The sequence below is a fragment of the Tursiops truncatus genome, chromosome 4 (assembly GCF_011762595.2).
Source record: "Tursiops truncatus isolate mTurTru1 chromosome 4, mTurTru1.mat.Y, whole genome shotgun sequence".
In the NCBI taxonomy this organism is placed as follows: domain Eukaryota; kingdom Metazoa; phylum Chordata; class Mammalia; order Artiodactyla; family Delphinidae; genus Tursiops; species Tursiops truncatus.
The window spans coordinates 98,234,840-98,262,584 of NC_047037.1; the positions used below are offsets into that span (position 1 = coordinate 98,234,840).

The following is a 27,745-nucleotide window of genomic DNA, read 5'->3' on the forward strand; positions in this document are numbered from 1 at the left end:
CATTTTCTAAATTGTTTTGGGTTCATTATTGTAGGTCTTTTCCTTCTCTTGTGTTTCTTGCCTAGAGAAGTTCCTTTAGCATTTGTTGTAAAGCTGGTTTGGTGGTGCTGAACTCTCTCAGCTTTTGCTTGTCTGTAAAGGTTTTAATTTCTCCATCAAATCTGAATGAGATCCTTGCTGTGTAGAGTAATCTTGGTTGCAGATTTTTCTCGTTCATCACTTTAAGTATGTCATGCCACTCTCTCTGGCTTGCAGAGTTTCTGCTGAAAGATCAGCTGTTAACCTTATGGGGATTCCCTTGTGTGTTATTTTTCCCTTGCTGCTTTTAATATGCTTTCTTTGTATTTAATTTTTGACAGTTTGATTAATATGTGTCTTGGCATATTTCTCCTTGGATTTATCCTGTATGGGACTCTGTGTGCTTCCTGGACTTGATTAACTATTTCCTTTCCCATATGAGGGAAGTTTTCAACTATAATCTCTTCAAATATTTTCTCAGTCCCTTTCTTTTTCTCTTCTTCTTCTGGAACCCCTATAATTCGAATGTTGGTGCATTTAATATTGCCCCAGAGGTCTCTGAGACTGTCCTCAGTTCTTTTCATTCTTTTTTCTTTATTCTGCTCTGCAGTAGTTATTTCCACTATTTTATCTTCCAGGTCACTTATCCGTTCTTCTGCCTCAGTTATTCTGCTACTGATCCCATCTAGAGTATTTTTAATTTCATTTATTTTGTTGTTCATCGTTGTGTTTTTCATCTTTAGTTCTTCTAGGTCCTTGTTAACTGTTCCTTGCATTTTGTCTATTCTATTTCCAAGATTTTGGATCATCTTTACTATCATTATTCTGAATTCTTTTTTAGGAAGACTGCCTATTTCCTCTTCATTTGTTATGTCTGGTGGGTTTTTATCTTGCTCCTTCATCTGCTGTGTGTTTTTCTGTCTTCTCATTTTGCTTATCTTACTGTGTTTGGGGTCTCCTTTTTGCAGGCTGCAGGTTTGTAGTTCCCGTCGTTTCTGGTGTCTGTCCCCAGTGGCTAAGGTTGGTTCAGTGGGTTGTGTAGGCTTCCTGGTGGAGGGGACTAGTGCCTGTGTTCTGGTGGATGAAGCTAGATCTTGTCTTTCTGGTGGGCAGGTCCATATCTGGTGGTGTGTTTTGGGGTGTCTGTGGACTTATGGTTTTTAGGCAGCCTCTCTGCTAATGGGTGGGGTTGTGTTCCTGTTTTGCTAGTTGTTTTGCATAGGGTTTCCAGCACTGTAGCTTGCTGGTCGTTGAGTGAAGCTGTGTGCTGGTGTTGAGATAGAGATCTCTGGGAGATGTTCACCATTTGATATTATGTGGAGCTGGGAGGCCTGTTGTGGACCAGTGTCCTGAAGTTGGCTCTCCCTCCTCAGAGTCATAGTACTGACTGCTTGCTGCAGCACCAAGAGCCTTTCATCCACACGGATCAGAATAAAAGGGAGAAAAAGTAGAAAGAAAGAATTAGTAGAAGTAGAAAGAAAGAAAGAAAAAGAAAGAAAGAAAGAAACAAAGAAGGAAAGAAAAAAATAAAGAAACCAGGGAGGGAGGGAGGAAGGAAGGAACGAAGGAGGGAAGGAAGGAAAAAAAGAAAGAAAGAACGAAGATAAAGTAAAATGAAATAACGTAAGATAAAATATAATAAAGTTATTAAAATAAAAAATAATTATTAAGAAAAATAAATTAAAACAAAAAAACGGACAGTTAGAACCCTAGGACAAATGGTGGAAGCAAAACTATACAGACAAAATCTCACACAGAAGCATCCACATACACACTCACAAAAAGAGGAAAAGGGGAAAAAATCATAAATCTTGCTCTCAAAGTCCACCTCCTCAATTTGGGATGATTCATTGTCTATTCATGTATTCCACAGATGCAGGGTATATCAAGTTGATTGTCGAGATTTAATCCGCTGCTTCTGAGGCTGCTGGGAGAGATTTCCCTTTCTCTTCTTTGTTTTCACAGCTCCCATGGGCTCAGCTTTGGATTTGGCCCCGCCTCTGCATGTAGGTCGCCCGGTCGCCAGAGGGCGTCTGTTCTTCACTCAGACAGGACGGGGTTAAAGGAGCAGCTGATTCAGGGGCTCTGGCTCACTCAGGCTGGGGGGAGGGAGGGGTACAGAGTGTGGGGCGAGCCTGCGGCGGCGGAGGCCGGAGTGACGTTGCACCAGCCTGAGGTGCGCTGTGCATTCTCCCAGGGAAGTTGTCCTTGGATCACGGGACCCTGGCTGTGGCGGGCTGCACAGGATCCCCAGAATGGGGGTGTGGATAGTGACCTGTGCTCGCACACAGGCTTCTTGGTGGTGGCAGCAGCAGTCTTAGTGTCTCATGCGTGTCTCTGGGGTCCGTGCTTTTAGCGGCGCCTCGTGCCTTTAAGCAACGCTCTTAATTCCCCTCTCCTTGCACCCCAGGAAAGAAACAGGGAAGAAAAAGTCTCTTGCTTCTTCTGCAGGTTAGACTTTTCCCCGGACTCCCTCCCGGTCCTCTCCTTGCGCTCCGACTGAAGCCCAAGCCTTAGCTCCCAGCCCCCGCCCGCCCCGGCGGGTGAGCAGACAAGCCTCTCTGGCTGGTGAGTGCCGGTCGGCCCTGATCTTCTGTGCGGGAATCTCTCCACTTTGCCCTCCGCACCCCTGTGGCTGCGCTCTCCTCCACGGCTCTGAAGCTTTACCCCTCCGCCACCCGCAGTCTCCGCCCGCGAAGGGGCTTCCTAGTGTGTGGAAACCTTTCCTCCTTCACAGCTCCCTCCCACTGGTGCAGGTCCCGTCCCTATCCTTTTGTCTTTGTTTTTTGTTTTTTCTTTTGTCCTACCCAGGTACGTGGGGAGTTTCTTGCCTTTTGGTAGGTCTGAGGTCTTCTGCCAACGTTCAGTAGGTGTACTGTAGGAGTTGTTCCACGCGTCGATGTATTTCTGGTGTATCTGTGGGGAGGAAGGTGATCTCCGCATCTTACTCTTCCGCCATCTTCCCCTCGTCCCCCCTTCCCTGCCCTTTTTGAGATTACAAGTGAGACTATCAAAGTCAGCGTGCAATTTAACATTCCAAAAACACCAAAATGGAAAGAATAGCCAGTGTTTAATGTTTTGAATATCTGGATTCAATTTAAATAGTAAAAATTAAAATTTTGTTTACACCTAAATCAAATGAGGAGAAAAGATGAAACACGTTGGTAGGCAATGGCTAACATGAAGATAGGTAAGGCAGAAAAGAGCCCCAAATTACAAATGTACCTGTTAATTTTATAATCCTGTGAAGCAAATGAGAAGGCTAGATCCTGTGGAAACCCAGAGGGATAAACCTAAGTCCACATCATCACAATGCATTTTATCAGTGACAAATTGTGTACATTTCTGAATATAAAATGTGTTCTGTGCATCCAAATCCCTGCCTCGGTTATCTAAAGAAGGATCTAGCCATTTAGAAACAGCTGATCTAAGTATATAACCATGCAAGGGAATAAGACTTGGATTCGCAGTTCCCTGGCTTTTATGACATGTCCAACCACATGGGAGTCATTCCAGCACAAATTTTTATTTCTATATCCTAGTCACCAACTCTGCAGAACGTAGATGAAGATTTCACTGCCAAGTCTATGCTAGCCTGAAACATTTTCTCAAAGTGCCTGCATTGTAATTCAAAAGAAGGAAACAATGTAGAAAATTTGAGGAAGATAGGGTTTGTGAATTCAGTTCTGACAAAAATAATATTTGAACAGTAAATATATAGAAGAATTGGGGTATTTTCTACAGAAATGCACATAGAGGTTTTGTGGGGGGGGGTTGTTTGGTTTTTTCTTTTGTTCGTTTTTTTTCCTTTAAAAAGGGAGGGTATGTAGAGGAAAGCACTTCTGCACACTTCATAAGGAATAGGAAAAGAGAAAATTTGTTTGAGATTAATATTAGACTTAAAAAGTACAAAAAGAGAGGCTGGTAACATTGGCAGTAGTCATTGAGTAAGCACACTGCTGTCATATCACTGAAAGTAGCAGATTATCTACATTTTACATTCTGCCTAGAATACAATAATGAGGTATGGCTAGGGGCAGATGTGGTGAACTCCTTCTTTCTGCCTATCTCCAGAGAAGTAACAATCTAAACAAGAACCAGGTTGAAGACAAAGGCATAGACTACCTTTAAAACTCCATAACCCTACGATTCTTCACTGTTGGAAAATTTTCTGGATTCTGTGACAGTACAGTAAAGGCTAGAATAAATTCCACCTTTACAGACACAAACTATTAAATACATTGGTTCCATAACTCATTATCCTGGCAAAGAAAATGTAACAAAATTTCTGAAGCTTTGAGTCTCAATTCCACCTCTAAATTACTAAATGACAATGCCTAAACCACTTTATGACCTTGTTCTAAGATTCTCATCTGTAGTGCACTGGATTTTCTAAGGCATATCTGCCCACAGTCTATGAGTCTATGACTCCTCTTTGCTGTTTATTTAACTAGTAGAGTATAACAGTTAAGCACACAGACTCTATATGTAATATCACCAATTCAAATCTTCATTCTACAAATATATAGCTTGTATCCATAAGGGTTCAGAGGATTGAACATAATGTTTATTTAACTGTTCAGTTCAGGATTGCTGCCTATTCCATTTGGTAGTTAAGTCATTTCAATTTTTTTTCAGATATTTTGACAGCTCCAGAGAAACTCTTGGTACGAAAATGATATGTTCTATCACTTTTCATGGAAAGGATAATGGCAATAAAATAAAGCATTGAATTCTCACCCAATCCCAATAAGAAGATGCAGAGATGCCATAAAATATAAATTTTCAAGAAGAGCTCTTAAAGTTCAAGAAGAAAAATGTCAAAAACAATTATTCATCTCATTAATCTTCTTTGAGAAATGCAGTTTAGAAGGAAAGGTATTTATATCCTCCCATCTTCAAATCTGTTTGTGGAGATAATATTGAATCTCCCTCAATGCTACCAAAAGATTCCCTGTAGAATAAATCAATCTACTGGGTATTATAGGTTAATCAACATATCATTTTGAACATACTCATTTGCAACTATTATTTTCATAGCTTCTTTCTTCTTCTAAAAGCAATTTCAGTTTAATAGTAGAAAAATTACAGCTTAATTATAGAAAAATATTGAAAATGTAGAAAAGCAAAAAGAAAACGAATTGCTGTAATCTCACTTATCACTGGAAAATACAGTTAACTTTTAGGGTATTTTTTCTTTCACCTTTAACCAATGCATGTACCTCTCTTGGTATATTTACATATATATTTGTTTTACATATATTTTTATATATAATTTATTGAAAGTTTTATGTATATGATAATGCTACTGCTACACATGTTTTTCACAAATTATTTGTAATTGAATAATATATCATTCATATTCTCCTATGTTCTTCTTTCTTTTTTTTTAACATCTTTATTGGAGTATAACTGCTTTACAATGGTGTGTTAGTTTCTGCTTTATAACAAAGTGAATCAGTTATACATTATACATATACATATATCCCCATATCTCTTCCCTCTTGCGACTCCCTCCCTCCCACCCGCCCTGTCCCACCCCTCTAGGTGGTCATAAACCACCGAACTGATCTCCCTGTGCTATGTGGCTGCTTCCCACTAGCTATCTATTTTACATTTGGTAGTGTATATATGTCCATACCACTCTCTCACTTTGTCCCAGCTTACCCTTCCCCCTCCCCATAACTTCAAGTCCATTCTCTAGTAGGTCTCTGTCTTTATTCCTGTCTTGCCCCTAGGTTTTTCATGACCATTTTTTTATTTATTAGATTCCATATGTATGTGTTAGCATACGGTATTTGTTTTCCTCTTTCTGACTTACTTCATTCTGTATGACAGACTCTAGGTCCATCCACCTCACTACAAATAACTTAATTTCATTTCTTTTTATGGCTGAGTAATATTCCACTGTATATATGTACCACATCTTCTTTATCCATTCATCTGTTGATGGACACTTAGGTTGCTTCCATGTCCAGGCTATTATAAATAGAGCTGCAATGAACATTGTGGTACATGCCGCTTTTTCAATTATGGTTTTCTCAGGGTATATGCCCAGTAGTGGGATTGCTGGGTCATATGGTAGTTCTATTTGTAGTTTTTTAAGGAACCTCCATACTGTTCTCCATAGTGGCTGTATCAATTTACATTCCCACCAACAGTGCAAGAGGGTTTGCTTTTCTCCACACCCTCTCCAGCATTTATTGTTTGTAGATTTTTGATGATGGCCATTTGGACCGTGAGATGATGTCTCATTGTAGTTTTGATTTGCATTTCTTTAATGATGTTGAGCATTCTTTCATGTGTTTGTTGGCAATCTGTATATCTTCTTTGGAGAAATATCTATTTAGGCCTTCTGCCCATTTTTGGATTGGGTTGGGTTTTTTTTTCATATTGAGCTGCATGAGCTACATGTAAATTTTGGAGATTAATCTTTGTCAATTGCTTCATTTGCAAATATTTTCTCCCATTCTGAGCGTTGTCTTTTCGTCTTGCTTATGGCTTCCTTTGCTGTGCAAAAGCATTTAAGTTTCATTAGGTCCCATTTGTTTATGTTTGTTTTTATTTCCATTTCTCTAGGACGTGGGTCAAAAAGGATCTTGCTGTGATTTATGTCATGAGGTGTTCTGCCTATGTTTTCCTCTAAGAGTTTTATAATATCTAGCCTTACATTTAGGTCTTTAATCCATTTTGAGTTTATTTTTGTGTATCATGTTAGGGAGTGTTCTAATTTCATTCTTTTACATGTAGCTCTCCAGTTTTCCTAGCACCACTTATTTAAGAGGCTGTATTTTCTCCTCTGTATATTCTTGCCTCCTTTATAAAAGATAAGGTGACCATATGTGCATGGATTTATCTCTGGGCTTTCTATCTTGTTCCATTGATCTATATTTCTGTTTTTGTGCCAGTATCATACTGTCTTGATTACTGTACTTTTGTAGTATAGTCTGAAGTCAGGGAGCCTGATTCCTCCAGCTCCATTTATCTTTCTCAAGATTGCTTTGGCTACTCGGGGTCTTCTGTGTTTCCATACAAATTGTGAGATTTTTTCTTCTAGTTCTGTGAAAAATGTCAGTGGTAGCTTGATAGGGATTGCATTGAATCTGTAGATTGCTTTGGGTAGTAGTCATTTTCACAATTTTGATTCTTCCAATAAAAGAACATGGTATATCTCTCCATCTATTTGTATCATCTTTAATTTCTTTCAGTGTCTTATAATTTTCTGCATACAGGTCTTTTGTCTCCTTAGGTAGGTTTATTCCTAGATATTTCATTCTTTTTGTTGCAGTGGTAAATGGGAGTGTTCTCTTAATTTCACTTTCAGATTTTTCTTCACTAGTTTATAGGAATACAAGAGATTTCTGTGCATTAATTTTGTATTCTGCTACTTTACCAATGCATTGATTAGCTCTAGTAGTTTTCTAGTAGCATCTTTAGGATCCTCCATATATAGTATCATGTCATCTGCAAACAGTGACAGCTTTACTTCTTCTTTTCTGATTTGGATTCCTTTTATTTCTTTTTCTTCTCTGATTGTTGCTGCTAAAACTTCCAAAACTATGTTGAATAGTAGTGGTGAAAGTGGGCAACCTTGTCTTGTTCCTCATCTTAGTGGATATGGTTTCAGTTTTTCACCATTGAGGATGATGTTGGCTGTGTGTTTGTCATATATGGCCTGTATTATGTTGAGGTAAGTTCCCTCTATGCCTACCTTCTGGAGGGTTTTTATCATAAGTGGGTGTTGAATTGTGTCAAAAGCTTTCTCTGCATCTATTGAGATGATCAGATGCTTTTTCTCCTTCAACTTGTTAATATGGTGTATCCCATTGATTGATTTACATATATTAGAGAATCCTTGAATTTTGGGATAAACCCCTCTTGATCATGGTGTATGATCCTTTTAATGTGCTGTTGGATTCTGTTTGCCAGTATTTTGTTGAGGATTTTTGCATCTATGTTCATCAGTGATATTGGCCTGTAGTTTTCTTTCTTTGTGACATCCTTGTCTGGTTTTGGTATCAGGGTGATGGTGGCCTCGTAGAATGAGTTTGGCAGTGTTCCTCCCTCTGCTATATTTTGGAAGAGCTTGAGAAGGATAGGTGTTAGCTCTTCTCTAAATGTTTGATAGAATTAGCTTGTGAAGCCATCTCATCCTGGGCTTTTGTTTGTTGGAAGATTTTTAATCACAGTTTCAATTTCAGTGCTTGTGATTGGTCTGTTCATATTTTCTATTTCTTCCTGCTTCAGTCTTGGCAGTTTGTGCATTTCTAGGAATTTGTCCATTTCTTCCAGGTTGTCCATTTTATTGGCATAGACTTGCTTGTAGTAATCTCTCATGATCCTTTGTACTTCTGCAGTGTCAGTTGTTACTTCTCCTTTTTCATTTCTAATTCTATTGATTTGAATCTTCTCCTTTTTCTTCTTTTTGTGGTACGTGGGCCTCTCACTGTTGTGACCCCTCTCGTTGCAGAGCACAGGCTCCGGACGCGCAGGCTTAGCAGCCATGGCTCATAGGTCCAGCCGCTCCGCAGCATGTGGGATCTTCCCGGACTAGGGCACGAACCCGTGTCCCCTGCATTGGCGGGCGGACTCTCAACCACTGCATCACCAGGGAAGCCTGTCCTTTTTTTTCTTGATGGGTCTGGCTAATGGTTTTTCAATTTTGTTTATCTTCTCAAAGAACGAGTTTTTAGTTTTATTGATCTTTGCTGTAGTTTCCTTCATTTCTTTCTCATTTATTTCTGGTCTGATCTTTATGATTTCTTTCCTTCGGCTACCTCTGGGTTTTTTTATTCTTCTTTCTCTAATTGCTTTACGTGTAAGCTTAGGTTGTTTATTTGCGATGTTTCTTGTTTCTTAAGGTAGCATTGTATTGCTATAAACTTCCCTCTTAGAACTGCTTTTGCTGCATCCTATAGGTTTTGGGTCATTGTGTTTTCATTGTCATTTGTTTCTAGGTATTTTTTGATTTCCTCTTTGATTTCTTCAGTCATCTCTTGGTTATTAAGTAGTGTGTTGTTTAGCCTTCATGTGTTTGTATTTCTTACAGATTTTTTCCTATAATTGATATCTACTCTCATAGCATTGTGGTCAGAAAAGATATTTGATATGATTTCAATTATCTTAAATTTAGCAAGTCTTGATTTGTGACCCAAGATATGGTCTATCCTGGAGAATGTTCCATAAGCACTTGAGAAGAAAGTGTATTCTGTTGTTTTTGGATGGAATGTCCTATAAATATCAATTAAGTCCATCTTGTTTAATGTATCGTGTAAAGCTTGTTTTTCCTTATCAATTTTCATTTTGGATGATCTGTCCATTGGTGAAAGTGGAGTGTTAAATTCCCCTACTCTGATTGTGTTACTGTCAATTTCCCCTTTTATGGATGTTAGCATTTGCCTTATGAATTGAGCTGCTCCTATGTTGGGCGCATAAATATTTACAATTTTTATATCTTCTTCTTGGATTGATCCCTTGATCATTATGTAGTGTCCTTTTTTGTCTCTTGTAATAGTCTTTGTTTTAAAGTCTATTTTGTCTGATATGAGAATTGCTACTCCAGCTTTCTTTGATTTGCATTTACATGGAATATCTTTTTCCATCCTCACACTTTCAGTCTGTATGTGTCCCTAGGTCTGAAGAGGGTCTCTGTAGACAGCATATATACAGGTCTTGTTTTTGTATCCATTCAGCCAGTCTATGTCTTTTGTTTGGAGCATGTAATCCATTAACATTTAAGGTAATTATCAATGTGTATGCTCCTATTATCATTTTCTTAATTGTTTGGGGTATTCTTATTGTAGGTCTTTTCTTCCTTTTGTGTTTCCTGCCTAGAGAAGTTCCTTTAGCATTTGTTGTAAAGCTGGTTTGGTGGTGCTGAATTCTCTTAGCTTTTTCTTGTCTGTAAGGGTTTTAATTTCTCCGTCAAATCTGAATGAGATCCTTGCTTGGTAGAGTAATCCTACTTGTAGGTTTTTCCCTTTCATCACTGTTAATATGTCCTGCCACTCCCTTCTGGCTTGCAGAGTTTCTGCTGAGAGATCAGCTGTTAATCTTATGGGGATTCCCTTGTATGTTATTTGTTATTTTTCCCTTGCTGCTTTTAATATTTTTTCTTTGTTTTTAATTTTTGATAGTTTGATCAATATGTGTTTTAGCATTTTTCTCCTTGGATTTATCCTGTATATAACTCTCTGTGTTTCCTGGACTTGATTAACTATTTCTTTCCTATATTAGGAATGTTTTCCACTATAATCTCTTCAAATATTCTCTCAGTCACTTTCTTTTTCTCCTCTGCTGGGTCCCCTATAATTTGAATGTTGGTGTGTTTAATGTTGTCCCAGAGTTCTCTGAGACTGTCCTCAATTCTTTTCTTTTCTTTTTTTTTACTTCTTCTCTGCAGTAGTTGTTTCCATTATTTTATCTTCCAGGTCACTTATCTGTTCTTCTGCCTGAGTTATTCTGCTGTTAATCCCTTCTAGAGAATTTTTAATTTCATTTATTGTGTTGTTCATCATTGTTTGTTTGCTGTTTAATTCTTCTAAGTCCTTGTAAAACGTTTCTTGTATTTTCTCCATTGAATTGCCAAGATTTTGTATCATCTTTACTATCATTATTCTGAATTCTTTTTCAGGTAGACTGCCTATTTCCTCTTCATTTGTTTGGTCTGGTGGGTTTTTACCTTGCTCCTTCATCTGCTGTGTCTTGCTCTGTCCTCTCATTTTGCTTAACTTACTGTGTTTGGGATCTCCGTTTTGCAGGTTGCAGGTTCGTAGTTCCTGTTGTTGGTGTCTGCCCCCAGTGGCTAAGGTTGGTTCAGTGTGTTGTGTAGGCTTCCTGGTGGAGGAGACTAGTGCCTGTGTTCTGGTTCTGGTGGATGAGGCTGGATCTTATCTTTCTGGTAGGCAGGTCCATATCTGGTGGGGTGTTTTGTTGTGTCTGTGGCCTTATTGTGATTTTAGGCAGCCTCTCTGCTTATGGGTGGGGTTGTGTTCCTGTCTTGCTAGTTGTTTGGCATAAGGTTTCCAGCACTGTAGCTGGCTGGTCGATGAGTGCAGCTGGGTCTTGGCGTTGAGATGGAGACCTCTTGGAGATTTTCACCATTTGATAGTATGTAGAGCTGGGAGGTCTCTTGTGGACCAATGTCCTGAACTTGGCTATCCCACCTCAGAGGCACAGCCTTGATGCCTGGCTGGAGCACCAAAAGCCTGTCTTCCACACGGCTCAGAATAAAGGGGAGGGGAAAAAAAGAAAGAAAGAAGGAATAAAATAAAATAAAATAAAGTTATTAAAATAAAATAAATTATTAAAAGTATTTTTAAGTAATAAAAAAAAGAAAGAGAGCAATCAAACCAAAAATCAAATCCACCAATGATAACAAGCGCTAAAAACTATACTAAAACAAACAAACAAACCAAAAAAAGAGGGACAGACAAATGGTAAAAATAAAGCTATAGGACAAATGGTAAAAATAAAGCTATACAGACCAAATCACACACAGAAGCATACACATACACACTCACAAAAAGAGAAAAAGGAAAAAATATATATATCGTTGCTCCCAAAGTCCACCACCTAAATTTGGGATGATTCGTTGTCTATTCAGGTATTCCACAGATGCGGGGTACATCAAGTTGATTGTGGAGATTTAATCCACTGCTCCTGAGGCTGCTGGGAGAGTTTTCCCTTTCTCTTCTTTGTTCACACAGCTCCCGGGTTCAGCTTTGGATTTGGACCCGCCTCTGCATGTAGGTCACCTGAGGGCGTCTGTTCTTCGCTCAGACAGGACGGGGTTAAAGGAGCAGCTGATTCGGGGGCTCTGGCTCACTCAGGCCGGGGGGAGGGAGGGGTACAGATGTGGGGTGAGCCTGCAGGGGCAGAGGCCGGCGGGACGTTGCAACAACCTGAGGCACACTGTGCGTTCTCCCAGGGAAGTTGTCCCTGTATCACGGGACCCTGGAAGTGGCGGGCTGCACAGGCTCCCAGGAGGGGAGATGTGGATAGTGACCTGTGCTTGCTCACAGGCTTCTTGGTGGCGGCAGCAGCGGCCTTAGCATCTCATACCCATCTCTGGGGTTCGCGCTGATAGCCGCGGCTTGCGCCCGTCTCTGGAGCTCCTTTAAGTAGCGCTCTTAATCCCCTCTCCTTGCGCACCAGGAAACAGAGAGGCAAGAAAAAGTCTCTTACCTCTTCAGCAGCTCCAGACTTTTTCCCGGACTCCCTCCTGGCTAGCTGTGGCTCACTAGCCCCCTTCAGCCTGTGTTCACACAGCCAACCCCAGTCCTCTGCCTGGGATGTGACCGAAGCCCGAGCCTCAGCTCCCAGCCCCGCCCGTCCCGGCAGGTGAGCAGACAAGCCTCTCGGGCTGGTGATTGCTGGTCGGCACCGATCCTCTGTGCGGGAACCTCTCCACTTTGCCCTCCCTACCCCTGTTGCTGCGCTCTCCTCCGTGGCTCCGAAGCTCCCCCCTCCGCCACCTGCAATCTCCGCCCTTGAAGGAGCTTCCTAGTGTGTGGAAACCTTTACTCCTTCACGGCTCCCTCCCACTGATGCAGGTCCTGTCCCTATTCTTTTGTCTCTGTTTTTTATTTCTTCTTTTGCCCTACCCAGGTATGTGGGGAGTTTCTTGCTTTTTGGGAGGACTGAGGTCTTCTGCCAGCGTTCAGTAGGTGTTCTGTAAGAGTTGTTCCACATGTAGATGTATTTCTGATTTATTTGTGGGGAGGAAGGTGATCTCTGTATCTTACTCTTCCGCCATCTTGAAGCTCCTCTCCTCTCCTATGTTCTTAGTTTGAAGAACATTGGGGTTGTCTCTCTGGCTACAACAATTTTGTAAAAATCTATAATTATAAAATTATAGAGTTAAAGATAATTTGTCCAAATATGTTCATGATATTAAGGATTTTCTTTCAAGAAATCAATGGGCCTCTTGGAAAATTGTACTGTTTTACAATACAAATTTTGAAGTTACTAATTTACCAAACTTTATACTACCAAAAAGAGATGTATAATACCATTGACCCTTGAACAACACAGGTTGACTGCACAGGTCCACTTATACTCAGATTTTTTTCAGCATTAACTTCTACAGTACTACATAACCTGCTGTTGGTCAGATCCATGGATGCAGAACCATTGTTACTGAGGAACCATGTATTCAGAGGGCCAACTATATGTTGTACTGGGTTTTCAACTGAGCGGAGGTCATCACTCCTAACCCCAACATTGTTCAGGGTTCAACTGTGTATAAATATATATGTGTGTGTGTGTGTGTGTGTGTGTGTGTATATATATACACACACACACACATATTCACATAATTGTATTTATCTATATTTATGATTAAACTTAGTAAGAAATATGTCCGATCTAATGTATTTGTCAGAAATGTAAATCTACTGAAAGGCATAAAAATTTGTTTAATGTATGAAAATTAATCATTTCAAGTCTTAGGAAGACTTGAAATCCAGTAAAGTTGTTAATTTTACCAAATTAATATATAAATTATATGCAATCTCAAACAAAATAATTGGGAGGTAGTTTGATTAGTAAATTCTAATTCATCAGGAATCAAATTGATTTTTTTATGTCAAAAGAATTTTACAAAAAGAATAAAGATGGGAGATGTTCCATGCCCAATATTGCACTATATCATAAAGTTAGCTGTAACAATTGAAACTATGTTTATGTCGTCAAGGTTCACAATGGGTACGAATTCACTAAAATGTGATAGTCTACTTCTAGACATGGAAAGAAAGAGTAATGAAGTTGATTAAGAGCATAGACTTTGGAAAGACAGACTTGGGATCAAAACTGGCTTTGCCTCTAAAACTATGATCAATAACTTAAATTACCTAAGCCTTGATTTCCTCATTTTGAAAGAAAGTAAATAATGTGCACTTATAAGACTGTTACAAGAATCAAATGAGAGGACAAACAACAAGCCTTAGTGCTGTACTTCACAGGTAGAAAGGGCTCCTTAAATATTAAGTTTAACTATTTGTGTTAGTTATTCTAGTTGTTTATAAGTAAAGCAGCTAAGCTCTTTTGTTAGGCAATGGTATTTGGGGTGAGCAAAATTGAGATATTGTTAATTTGTGACAATGACAGTTTAACTTTTTACATAAAACAACTTTTACATCTAGCTCATGCCACCTGCAGGTTGGCACAGAGACCAGAAAATAGTGATTTTTGTGGAGTAAATGAGACACATCACCTGAAAGGGAAAAGCCTATAGGGATTATATTTATTTATTTTATTGAAGTATAGTTGTTACATTATTATATTCGTTTCAGGGGTAAACTGGTAATTCAATATTTTTATAGATTATACTCCATTTAATTTATTATTAAGTATTGGCTATTGTCTGCCAATACCTGTGGCCTCATGCTCACCGAGGTTTGAGAATGACAATCTCATGTGAAAAAATCTCTGTAACATTGGCTTCTCTTCTGCTTTAGTGACCTGTAATAAATGTTGCATAGAGGCCATTTACTCCAATTATATAAATTATGTACCTAGCAGACATTTTGTAATAGCTTAATGATATTTAATGGATTGATTATACTATACTCTAATATAGACAAAAATGGAGAACTTGCCAATATAAATAAAACACCTGCTGAAATACGGGACTCTAGGAAGGCAAGAGAAATATTTGTTAGGAAAGAATTGCGGTTAGCTTTTTATAAACTGAATGGATGTGTGTAGCCAGTCTCCTCAAACTAATTATCTTTTGGAAATTTGAAAAAATTGGTATCATGTACAATTTCTTCATTAATGCATTTGTTTTTAGAGAGCAAACACCAAGTTCATATTTGCTACAATAGAGACAGTTGTGTCAGACCTCCAAAAACAATAAAAGAATATCCATATGAGGAAAATGGTAATACTGTGTATAAATCTTACATCAGTGTATTTAAAACAACTAGGACTATGTTTTTCCTTTATCAAGAATTTATTTATTTAAGCACTTACCATATGCCAAGCCCTATGCTCTGTCACTTCATACATATTCAACTCACAGTCACTGATGGTTATTAGGAATAGTAGCAGCCTTGCTAAACTGTCATAAACTCATTCACTGGCTCATCATTTAAAACAATAATGTATACAAAGTATGATCATAAGGAAATTTTAAGGAACATGTCTCAGGAGGCAGGCAGATGGATACAAGATGCTCTGTAAGAGGAATCCTATAGCCATTTGTCCAAGCAGAGTCTAATGGAAAACAGATTCAGTCTTTCACTTTTTCTTTAGCTACACTTGAAAGAAAACAAGAGTATGAACTAAACAGAGTCAGGAGAAAATAGTGTTTATCAAGAGCAAAATTAAGCTATTATTTTTATACTACATTAATGTTTTATTAATGTAGATTTTTTTTATCACAGCATTGTTGCCTGTTTTTATAAATGAAATAATATGGGAAGTACTCTGGTATCTGGCTTATTTTACTCAACATAGTATTTTATATTCATCCATGTCATTGTGTACCATTAGTTTAATCAACTTTCTGTTGTATAGCAGTCCATTGTTTTCTTAAACACCGCAGTTTATCCATTCTCCTGTTGATAGACTTTTGAGTTGTTTCCAGGGTTTGGTTGTAAATAAGCTAGCTATGAATTTGTCTTTCAGTGGACATGTGCAATCATTTTCTATTCCTAGGTTTTCACCTAGAAATAGATTAGAATTGCTGTTTTGTAAGGTAGTCAGGGTCAGTGGCATAACAAGCTTATTTGACAGATGGAGTTGAAAATTTCTTAACAATGCCTCCTCTATATGATAGAAGTACTCTCAGTAATAATCACAAAATAAAATAATAATAACAATGTTCAGAAAAGAATACAAGCAATAAAAATTTTCTTTAATTTCACATTATGTCAGTAAAAAATAAAATATTATAGCATAAAAATGAAAAAGCAACAGATTAATGTTTTTAACCACATTTTTATATGTTTAAAAGAATATACATTTACATTTCTGTCACCATAATAAATAATTAATATTAGTTTCTGTTCTTATGACTCAACTTCTACAAATTTGCCAATGCTCTTCCAAATTTTTATCTTTTTTTTACACTTATATTCAATAGACCTATAACCAGAGTCATCAACATCTTTGCTATAGCTGATGGAAGAACTAAAACATACACTTTGCAAACAAAAATATCCTACCTTGCAATTAGCATGCTATTTCATTTTTGTAAATTTTAAACACAGATAGAATTTTCAAGTGATTCCCATACAATGATATAATTAAAATGACTTAAATTCTGCCTGTCTTTTTAGTCAATGTGTTCTCATTATTAATTTTTAATCTAACATTTAAATATAAGAATATGTAATACCAATGGGATTGGAGACAAAACTTCAATCTGAGTAATTTCAAACTTTTATAAGCTTATTCTTTTTTTTTAAACATCTTTATTGGAGTATAATTGCTTTACAATGGTGTGTTAGTTTCTGCTTTATAACAAAGTGAGTCAGTTATACATATACATATGTTCCCATGTCTCTTCCCTCTTGCGTCTCCCTCCCTCCAACCCTCCCTATCCCACCCCTCTAGGTGGTCACAAACCAACGAGCTGATCTCCCTGTTCTATGCGGCTGCTTCCCACTAGCTATCTATTTTATGTTTGGTAGTGTATATATGTCCATGCCACTCTCTCACTTTGTCCCAGCTTAACCTTCCCCCTCCCCATATCCTCAAGTCCATTCTCTAGTAGGTCTGTGTCTTTATTCCCGTCTTACCCCTAGGTTCTTCATGACCTTTTTTTTTTCTTAGATTCCATATATATATGTGTTAGCGTACGGTACTTGTTTTTCTCTTTCTGACTTACTTCACTCTGTATGACAGACTCTAGGTCCATCCACCTCACTACAAATAACTCAATCTCTTTTCTTTTTATGGCTGAGTAATATTCCATTGTATATATGTGCCACATCTTCTTTATCCATTCATCTGTTGATGGACACTTAGGTTGCTTCCATGTCCTGGCTATTATGAATAGAGCTGCAATGAACATTGTGGTACATGACTCTTTTTGAATTATGGTTTTCTCAGGGTATATGCCCAGTAGTGGGATTGCTGGGTCATATGGTAGTTCTATTTGTAGTTTTTTAAGGAACCTCCATACTGTTCTCCATAGTGGCTGTATCAATTTACATTCCCACCAACAGTGCAAGAGTTTTCCCTTTTCTCCACACCCTCTCCAGCATTTATTGTTTCTAGATGTTTTGATGATGGCCATTCTGACTGGTGTGAGATGATATCACATTGTAGTTTTGATTTGCACTTCTCTAATGATTAATGATGTTGAGCATTCTTTCATGTGTTTGTTGCCAATCTGTATATCTTCTTTGGAGAAATGTCTATTTGGGTCTTCTGCCCATTTTTGGATTGGGTTGTTTGTTTTTTTGTTATTGAGCTGCATGAGCTGCTTGTAAATTTTGGAGATGAATCCTTTGTCAGTTGCTTCATTTGCAAATATTTTCTCCCATTCTGAGGGTTGTCTTTGGTCTTGTTTATGGTTTCCTTTGCTGTGCAAAAGCTTTTAAGTTTCATTAGATCCCATTTGTTTATTTTTACTTCCATTTCTCTAGGAGGTGGGTCAAAAAGGATCTTGCTGTGATTTATGTCATAGAATGTTCTGCCTATGTTGTCTTCTAAGAGTTTTATAGTGTTTGGCCTTACATTTAGGTCTTTAATCCATTTTGAGCTTATTTTTGTGTATGGTGTTAGGGAGTGTTCTAATCTCATAGTTTTACATGTACCTGTCCGGTTTTCCCAGCACCACTCATTGAAGAGGCTGTCCTTTCTCCACTGTACATTCCTGCCTCCTTTATCAAAGATAAGGTGACCATATGGTCATGGGTTTATCTCTGAGCTTTCTATCCTGTTCCATTGATCTATCTTTCTGTTTTTGTGCCAGTACCATACTGTCTTGTTTACTGTAGCTTTGTAGTATAGTCTGAAGTCAGGGAGCATGATTCCTCCAGCTACATTTATCTTTCTCAAGATTGCTTTGGGTATTCAGGGTCTTTTGTGTTTCCATACAAATTGTGAAATTTTTTGTTCTAGTTCTGTGAAAAATGTCAGTGGTAGTTTGATAGGGATTGCATTGAATGTGTAGACTGCTTTGGGTAGTAGAGTCGTTTTCACAATGTTGATTCTTCCAATCCAAGAACATGGTATATCTCTATATAAGCTTATTCTTAAAATGAGTACAAATAGCTGAATTCCCATGCATCTAGAGCAACTGTTAAATGGTAGTTCTCTGAATAAACTTCTAAACAGAATGTACTCTTTATTAATGCTTCTTTAATAACACATGCTAATGTAAATTTATATACATATGTGTAATACTTAACAGTAATGGCAGCAGTTGTTTCAAACAGACTAACAAAATATTTTTCTCATGAAGGAGCATACTATTACTGGTATCATTTAGAACTGCTAACAAATAACAATAAAAAGCAGGCTTGAGAGACAGAGTCAAGATGGTGGAGTAGGAAGACCCTGAATCCCTGCATGTGTTTGAACTTAAATGACTATCATATTAAACAAGTAGATATAGTTATAGGTCAATATATATATAAGAACATCAAGGTAACCATAAATTAAATACCTACAATAGATACACAAAAAATAAAATGAAAGGAACCTAAACGTAACATTAAAGAAAATCATCAAGCCACGAGGGAGCGGACTAGAAGAAGAAGAAAAGAATAGAGAAGAACCATAAAAACAACCAGAAAATGAATAACAAAATGGATATAAGTACATACTTATCAATAATTACTTTAAATGTCAATGGAGTAAATTCTGTAATCAAAAAACACAGGGTAGCCAATTGGATTTAAAAAAAAATCAAGACCCATCTATATGTTGCCTACAGAAGAGTCACTTCAGAGCTAAAGACACAGATAGACTGAAAGTGAAGGAATGGAAAAAGGCAACCCATGCAAATGGAAAAAAACAAACAAAAAAAGCTGGGGTAGCTATACCCATATCAGTCAAAATAGACTTTAAAACAAAGTCTGTAATAAAAGAGAAAGAACTGCTTTATATAATGATAAAGGGGTTCATCCAAGCAGAAGATATAACATAAATAAACATATGCACTTAATATAAGAGCACTTAAATATAAAAAGCAAATATTAACAGAGAAATTGACAGTAACACAATAATGGTAGAGGACTTTAATACCCCACTTACATCAATGGATTGATCATGCAGACAGAAAGTGAGTAAAGAAACAGCAGCCTTAAATGACACATTAGACCAGATGGACTTAACAGATATTTATAGGACATGCCATCCAAAACGAGCAGAATACAGACCTTCCACCCTTCACAAAAATTAACTCAAAAAGGATCACACACCTAAATATAAAATGCAAAACTATAAATCTCATAGGAAATAACAAAGGAGAAAACCTAGATGACTTGGCTATGGTGATGCCATTTTAGATACCACACCAAAGGCATAATCCATGAAAAAAAAAACAAAAAACAGAACAAGCTAGACTTCATTAAAATTAAAAAGTTCTGCTCTGCAAAAGACAATGTCAATAGTATGAGTGTGTTTCATGTTTGGTAATTGCAGTCATTGTTGCTATTGTTGTGGTCATCCATTTACAATGCTTGGTGTCAGTTTATTTATCTCTTGTAAAAATAAAATACAGTGTGTGTGAAAAAAATTATGGGTAACACTAAGCAATGTGTTCTTTAATTTTTCATCAAGCACATAATAAAAATTTGAATATTGAAAAAAAAGACAATGTCAAGAGAATAATACAAACTACAATATGGGAAAAAATATTTGCTAGACACATCTGGTAAAAGACTATTGTCCAAACTATACAAAGAACTCTTAAAACTCAATAATAAGAAAACAAACAAACAAATAAAAAAGAAAACAAACAACCCAATTTTAAAATGGGACAAAGACCTTAACGGACACCTCACCAAAGAAGTTATACAGATGGCAAATAAGCATATAAAAAGATGCTCCACATCATATGTCTTCAGGGAAATGCAAATTAAAATGAGACACCACTACACATCTACTAGAATGGCCAAAATCTGGAACAGTGACAATAGCAAATGCTGAAAAGGATGTGGAGCAACAGAAACTCTCATTCATTGCTGGTGGGAATATGAAATGGTACAGCCACGTTTGAAGACAGTTTGGTGGCCTCTTACAAAACTAAACAGATTCTTACCATATGATCCAGCAATTACACTCCTTGGTATTTACCCAGTGTAGTTGAAAACTTATGCGCCCACAAAAAAACCTGCACACAGATGTTTACAGCAGCTTTATTCATAACTGCCAAAACTGGGAAGCAACCAAGATGTCTTTTATAGTAGGTAAATGGATAAATAAACTGTGGTACATCCAGACAATGGAATATTATTCAGTGCTAAAAGGAAATGAGCTATCAAGCCATGAAAAGATATGGAGGAAACTTAAATGCTGTGAACTGTTAACAGCTCTTTAAAAATTGTCTTAAAAACAAAAGAGGAGAGAGTTCTGGAGATGAATGGTATTGATGGTTGCACAATAATTTGAATGTACTTAATACATACCTAACTGTTCACTGAAAAATGATTAAGATGATCAATTTTATGTTATGTATTTTCCCACAATTTCTTAATTGAGGAAAAAATTAATTATATTTCTATATATTAACAATGTATAATTGGAAGCCAAAATTTTAAAAACCAGTGCCATTTATAATAACTCCAAAAATATAAATACTTAGGCACTAAATCTAATAAAATATGTACAAGATGCTGAAAACTATAAAACACTATTGAAAGAAGTCATAAAAGACCTAAGTAGAGACATACCATGCTCTGTGATTGGAAGATTCAACGTAAGATGTCTATTCTCACCAAATTGACCTACATATTTAATGCAATACCAATTAAAATCCTAGCAGAATTTTGTAGATGTAGAAAACTGACTGTAAGACTTATACAGAAGAACAAAAGAACTAGAATAACTAAAACAGCTTTGAATAAGAAGAATGAAGTTGGAGGATTTTAAGATTTATTTACAATAAAGCTACAGTGATGACAGTATTTGCAAAGGTGTAGTAACGTAGGCCAATGTAACAGAATAGGCTTTCTCCTATAGGCAATATGAAAACATGTTAACCAGAGAAAAGAAGTTAGAAAAAAGAAGTATCACTAATAGAAATCTGGCAAAAGCAAACGGAAGAGAGTAAAATAGAAAGCCTGCAGCAAGAAGGCTGATTGAGGTATTTATTTATGTTAGTGGCAAAACAGTCTAGTGGCATTGGGAAGACAAGGGAACTAAAAAGAAAAAAAAAAAGTTCTGAAGGAAAAAAACAAATAAAACAAAAACATTCAAGCCTTGAAAAGGTAGGGGGTCAAAGATGACTTCAAAATTTCAAGACTGGAAGAGTAGGGGAATGCTGGTAGTTTTGATCAAAGTCATGATGTTGGAAATGCAAAGACTACATTAATAAAGATGAATAAGATTGGCAGTTAACAATTATGTTAATTTTGTATTTTCAATGTACTAGACATTGTGTTAAACACATGGTATTATCCCATCAATTCTGACTATAATCCTAAGAGATAGGTCCTAGTGATGTCATCCCGAATTGACATATGAAGTAGCTGACTCAGAGAAAAATATCCAGCCATTGCCAATGGTCACACATCTAGTAAGTGCAAGAATTAGGATTTGCACCTAGGAAGTCTGTTGCCAAAGATCACATTTTTAACCACTATATTCGATTGCCTCTTCAGGGATTTCAGAAATCATCTAAATCCATCTGCCTAATGAATACAGAAGAGGAAATGGAAGCCCAGAGAGGTTAAGAAGCTTTCTAAATATCATACAGTTAAGTGCCACATCCCAACCCAGAGCTGTCTCCTAGCTCCTTATCCCATGTCCTTTCAATACATTACTCATGACATGCACTTTATTTTGATGGAAAGTCTCATTTTTATTGAAGTATAGTTGATTTACAATGTTGTGTTACTTTCTGGTGTACAGCAAAGTGATTCAGCCTATATATAGGCTTTTTTTTTCATATTCTTTTCCATTATAGTTTATTACAAAATATTGAAGATAGTTCCCTTTACTATATGGTAAGACCTTGTTGTTTATCTATTTTATAAATAGTAGTTTGTACCTGCTAATCCCAAACTCCTAATTTACACCCCCCCCCCCTTTCCCTTTGGTCTGTTTTCTATGTCTGTGAGTCTGTTTCTGTTTTGTAAGTAAGTTCATTTGTATCACCTTTTTAGATTCCACATATAAGTGATATCATATGATATTTGTCTTCTCTGGAAAGTTTCTTTTTCCAGTGTTCACCTCTATAGCCTAGCGTTCCCAGAGATAAAACGAAATGCTGTTCTTATATCTATAAAAGATGCTTTAAAATATGCTCAGTGTTCAGTCTTCACGCAAGGTAAATAATTGCGTTTTCCTGAATAAAAGGGAGTTTCTTTTTGCCTGAATCTTGCCATTATATTATTAATCTTTTCATTTACTTTTGCAGAATATAAGTGCTAATCATTTAGTTTGTGGTTTTCATTTCATAAGGAAGAGAATGCTTAAACAATATTGTGTAGTCTGTGCTGCCATCTCGTGGTTATATTGTATTATTACACTATGATGAAGATTGCATTCCTGTCACCCACTTTCCACTAACGTGGAGTCCCCCGCTCCCATCACTGTTGATTCTGTAATTCAGGAATGAAGTGGGAGGGGAATGTAAGAGGGCAGTGGGTTGGAAAGATGCTCTATCGGGGCTCTGGTAATTCTGGGAAACGGAAGAGAAAACACCATTTATGAGTGAGAGCAAGGTTTTTTGGAGGGATAGCAAATGCCTCCTAGTGGCTGCTCTTGACATGGCCATGTTATATTGCATTTCCAATGCACCAAAGGATAGCTAGTGGGAAGCAGCCACATAGCACAGGAAGATCAGCTCGCTGCTTTGTGACCACCTGGAGGGGTGGGATAGGGAGGGTGGCAGGGAGACGCAAGAGGGAGGGGATAAGGGGTTATATGTATACGTATAGCTGATTCACTTTGTTATACAGCAGCAACTAACACAACAATGTAAAGAAATTATACTTCAAAAAGATGTTAAAAAAAAAAAGCAAATGAATTGTGTGCTTACTCTCTCCAGTCTTAGTTTCCCCATATACAAAAAAAGAGAAGGATGTAGGTAATCTAAGTGATCTCCAAAGACCTTTGCATATCAACATTCTATGACTCTACAATTTCCCACTCAGGATATTTTGCCTACTTGGCATCATGCGGACACAGGGGGAAATCTGTGGAGGCTTGGAATTCATTATTGTTGTTGTCAGATGTTCTTGATCCAATATAAATAAGACCTCCACTTACCTTGTGTTTTCTCTTTGTAAGCAAAATAGCTGCATATCCCAAGATGAATATTGAGGACACAGCCCTGCTATCCAAGTGTTCCCTTTGGCTCCCTGCCAAAGGAACAGAAACTGGCTGACGTCATCAGAATGGAAGGAGAGTGAACAGGAGGCAATTTATGTGAGGGAGAGCTTCAACCTTTACAAAGCCTCCAGTGACCCTGTGATTATTTTGTTTCCTGGTAGTTACCACTTTCTAATTTTGACAGATGTGGTTTTCCGCTCTTTTCTTGAGAAGCTTACTGGGTTTGCAAAGAAAGCACTAAAGGGATAAGGAGCAGATTCAGCAACAACAGAGACAGATGTCTTACTGTGATTGAATTGAAACCCCAAGACCTTCTGTGAGCCAACTCTTTGTATCCTAGGCCATTGCCTTATTTTTATTTTTATGCAGACTTAAAATTCATAACTAACAAATTTTAAACTGCGTTTACTCCTCCCTTAATGTTAATGTTGATATGGATAGTTGTTCTAGCAAAGATGATTCAATGAAGAGATCAGATGGATTTGTGTCATTTCTACAGTGTTTCTACAGTGTGTCATTTCTGCAGGGCACGCTGATATGATTAAGTGATGGTGAGGACGCATATGACCTGCCAGACATTCGTGAAAAACATATGTCCCCCAGAATAGCTCCACTGCCTGCCTGACAGGTGGATGAAATTCTACTTTAGTGCTTCATTCCTTCAGCTCAAAGTATTGTTACAAGAAATACCCACTTGCTGTCTTGCCTACCCTTCATCAGCTATCAATATTTCATTATGAGCTTAAAAGTTTAGTAGTCATCAAAAGTAGTCATGAGAGGAGCTTCAAGATGGTGGAAGAGTAAGACGCGGAGATCACCTTCCTCCCCACAAATACATCAGAAACACATCTACACGTGGAACAACTCCTACAGAACATCTACTGAACGCTGGCAGAAGACCTCAGACCTCCCGAAAGGCAAGAAACCCCCCAGGTACCTGGGTAGGGCAAAAGAAAAATGAAAACACAGACAAAAGAATAGGGACGGGACCTGCACCAGTGGGAGGGAGCTGTGAAGGAGGAAAGGTTTCCACACACTAGGAAGCCCCTTCGTGGGCGGAGACTGCGGGGGGGCGGAGGGGGGGAGCTTTGGAGCCATGGAGGAGAGCACAGCAACAGGGGTGGGGAGGGCAAAGCGGGGAGATTCCTGCACAGAGGATCGGTGCTGACCAGCACTCACCAGCCCGAGAGGCTTGTCTGCTCACCCGCCGGGGTGGGCGGGGGCTGGGAGCTGAGGCTCGGGCTTCGGAGGTCTGAGCACAAGGAGAGGACTGGGGTTGGCGGCGTGAACACAGCCTGAAGGGGTTAGTGCGCCACAGCTAGCTGGGAGGGAGTCCGGGGAAAAGATCTGGAATTGCCTAAGAGGCAAGAGACTTTTTCTAGCCTCTTTGTTTCATGGTGCGCGAGGAGAGGGGATTAAGAGTGCCGCCTAAACGAGCTCCAGAGATGGGCGCGAGCCGTGGCTATCATCGCGGACCCCAGAGACGGGCATGAGACTCCATGGCTGCTGCTGCTGCAGCCACCAAGAATCCTGTGTGCGAGCACAGGTCACTATCCGCATCTTCCCTCCTGGGAGCCTGTGCAGCCCGCCACAGCCAGGATCCCGTGATCCAGGGACAATTTCCCCGGGAGAACGCACAGCACACCTCAGGCTGGTGCAACGTCACGCCGGCCTCTGCCACTGCAGGCTCGCCCTGCACTCCGTACCCCTCCCTCCTCCCAGCCTGAGTGAGCCAGAGCCCCTGAGTCAGCTTCTCCTTTAACCCCATCCTGTCTGAGTGAAGAACAGACGCCCTCAGGCGACCTACACGCACAGGTGGGGCCAAATCCAAAGCTGAACCCCGGGAGCTGTGCAAACAAAGAAGAGAAAGGGAAATCTCTCCCAGCAGCCTCAGGAGCAGTGGATTAAATCTCCACAATCAACCTGATGTACCCCGCATCCATGGAATACCTGAAAAGACAACAAATCATCCTAAAATGAGGTGGTGGACTTTGGGAGCAACGATATATACATATTTGTTCCTCTTTTCTCTTTTTCTGAGTGTGTATGTGTATGCTTCTGTTTGTGATTTGTCTGTATAGCTTTGCTTTTACCATTTGCCCTAGGGTTCTGTCTGTCCATTTTTTGTTTGTTTGTTTGTTTTAGTATAGATTTTAGCACTTGTTATCATTGGTGGATGCCTTTTTTGGTGTGTTTGCTCCCTTCTTTCTTTCCTTCTTTTTTTGTTATTTAAATTTTTAAATTTTCAATAATTATATTTTATTTTAATAATTTGTTTTCTTTTTTTCTTTCTTTCTTTCTTTTTTTCTCCCTTTTATTCTGAGCTGTGTGGATGTCAGGGTCTTGGTGCTCCAGCCAGGAATCAGGCCTGTGCCTCTGAGGTGGGAGAGCCAAGTTCACGACATTGGTCCACCAGAGACCTCCCAGCTCCACGTAATATCAAACAGTGAAAGCTCTCCCAGAGATCTCCATCTCAACGCCAAGACCCAGCTCCATTCAACGACCAGCAAGCTAGAGTGCTGGACACCCTATGCCAAACAACTAGCAAGACAGGAACACAATGCCACCCATTAGCAGAGAGGCTGCCTAAAATCACAATAAGGCCACAGACACCCCAAAACACACCACCAGATGTGGACCTGCCCACCAGAAAGACTTATCCACCAGAACACAGGCACTGGTGGATCCACTTATCCACTTATCCACAGCCTCATCCACCAGAACACAGGCACTAGTCCCCTCCACCAGGAAGCCTACACAACACACTGAACCAACCTTAGCCACTGGGGGCAGACACCAAAAACAATGTGAACTATGAGCCTGCAACCTGAGAAAAGGAGACCCAAACACAGTAAGTTAAGCAAAATGAGAAGACAGAAAAACACACAGCAGATGAAGGAGCAAGATAAAAACCCATGAAACCTAACTAATGAAGAGGAAATAGGCAGTCTACCTGAAAAAGAACTCAGAGTAATGATAGTCAAGATGATCCAAAATCTTGGAAATACAATGGAGAAAATACAAGAAACGTTTTACAAGGACTTAGAAGAACTAAACAGCAAACAAACAATGATGAACAACACAATAAATGAAATTAAAAATTCTCTAGAAGGAATTAATAGCAGAATAAGAGAGGCAGAAGAACGGAGAAGTAATCTGGAAGATAAAATAGTGGAAACAACTACTACAGAGCAGAATAAAGAAAAAAGAATGAAAAGAATTGAGGACAGCCTCAGATTCCTCTGGGACAACATTAAACACACCAACATTTGAATTATAGGGCTCCCAGAAGAGGAAGAGAAAAACAAAGGGACTAAGAAAATATTTGAAGAGATAATAGTAGAAAACTTCCCTAATATGGGAAAGGAAATAGTTAATCAAGTCCAGGAAATGCAGAGAGTCCCATACAGGATAAATCCAAGGAGAAACACACCAAGACACATATTAATCAAACTATCAAAAATTAGATACAAAGAAAAAATATTAAAAGCAACAAAGGAAAAGCAACAAATAACATACAAGGGAATCCCCATAAGGTTAACAGCTGATCTTTCAGCAGAAACTCTGCAAGCCAGAAGGGAGTGGCAGGACATATTTAAAGTGATGAAAGGGAAAATACTACAGCCAAGATTACTTTACACAGCAAGGATCTCATTCAGATTTGATGGAGATATTAAAACCTTTACAGACAAGCAAAAGCTAAGAGAATTTAGCACCACCAAACGAGCTTTACAACAAATGCGAAAGGAACTTCTCCAGGCAGGAAACACAAGAGAAGGAAAAGACCTACAAAAACAAACCAAAAACAATTAAGAAAATGGTAATAGGAACATACATATCGATAATCACCTTAAAAGTAAATGGATTAAATGCTCCAAACAAAAAACAGAGACTGGCTGAATGGATACAAAAACAAGACCCATATATATGCTGTCTACAAGATAACCACTTCAGACCTAAGGACACATACAGACTGAAAGTGAGGGGATGGAAAAAGATATTCCATGCAATTGGAAACCAAAAGAAAGCTGGAGTAGCATTCTCATATCAGACAAAACAGACTTTAAAACAAAGACTATTACAAGAAACAAAGAAGGACACTACATAATGATCAAGGGATAAATCCAAGAAGAAGATACAATAATTGTAAATATTTATGCACCCAACACAGGAGCACCTCAATACATAAGGCAAATACTAACAGCCATAAAATGGGAAATCAACAGTAACACAATCATAGTAGGGGACGTTAACACTCCACTTTCAC

General features: G+C 38.4%; 1 long non-coding RNA gene across 1 annotated transcript in view; it reads left to right on the forward strand.

Annotated features, from left to right (window-relative positions):
* LOC141278487 (uncharacterized) overlaps positions 1–23,959 on the forward strand; it is an 80,868-nt gene extending 56,909 nt beyond the window's left edge. Inside the window, exon 2 of the long non-coding RNA XR_012331245.1 lies at positions 21,804–23,959. This is a non-coding gene — a long non-coding RNA (uncharacterized lncRNA). The remainder of the gene's footprint in view (positions 1–21,803) is intronic.
* Positions 23,960–27,745: the final 3,786 nt, after the last annotated feature.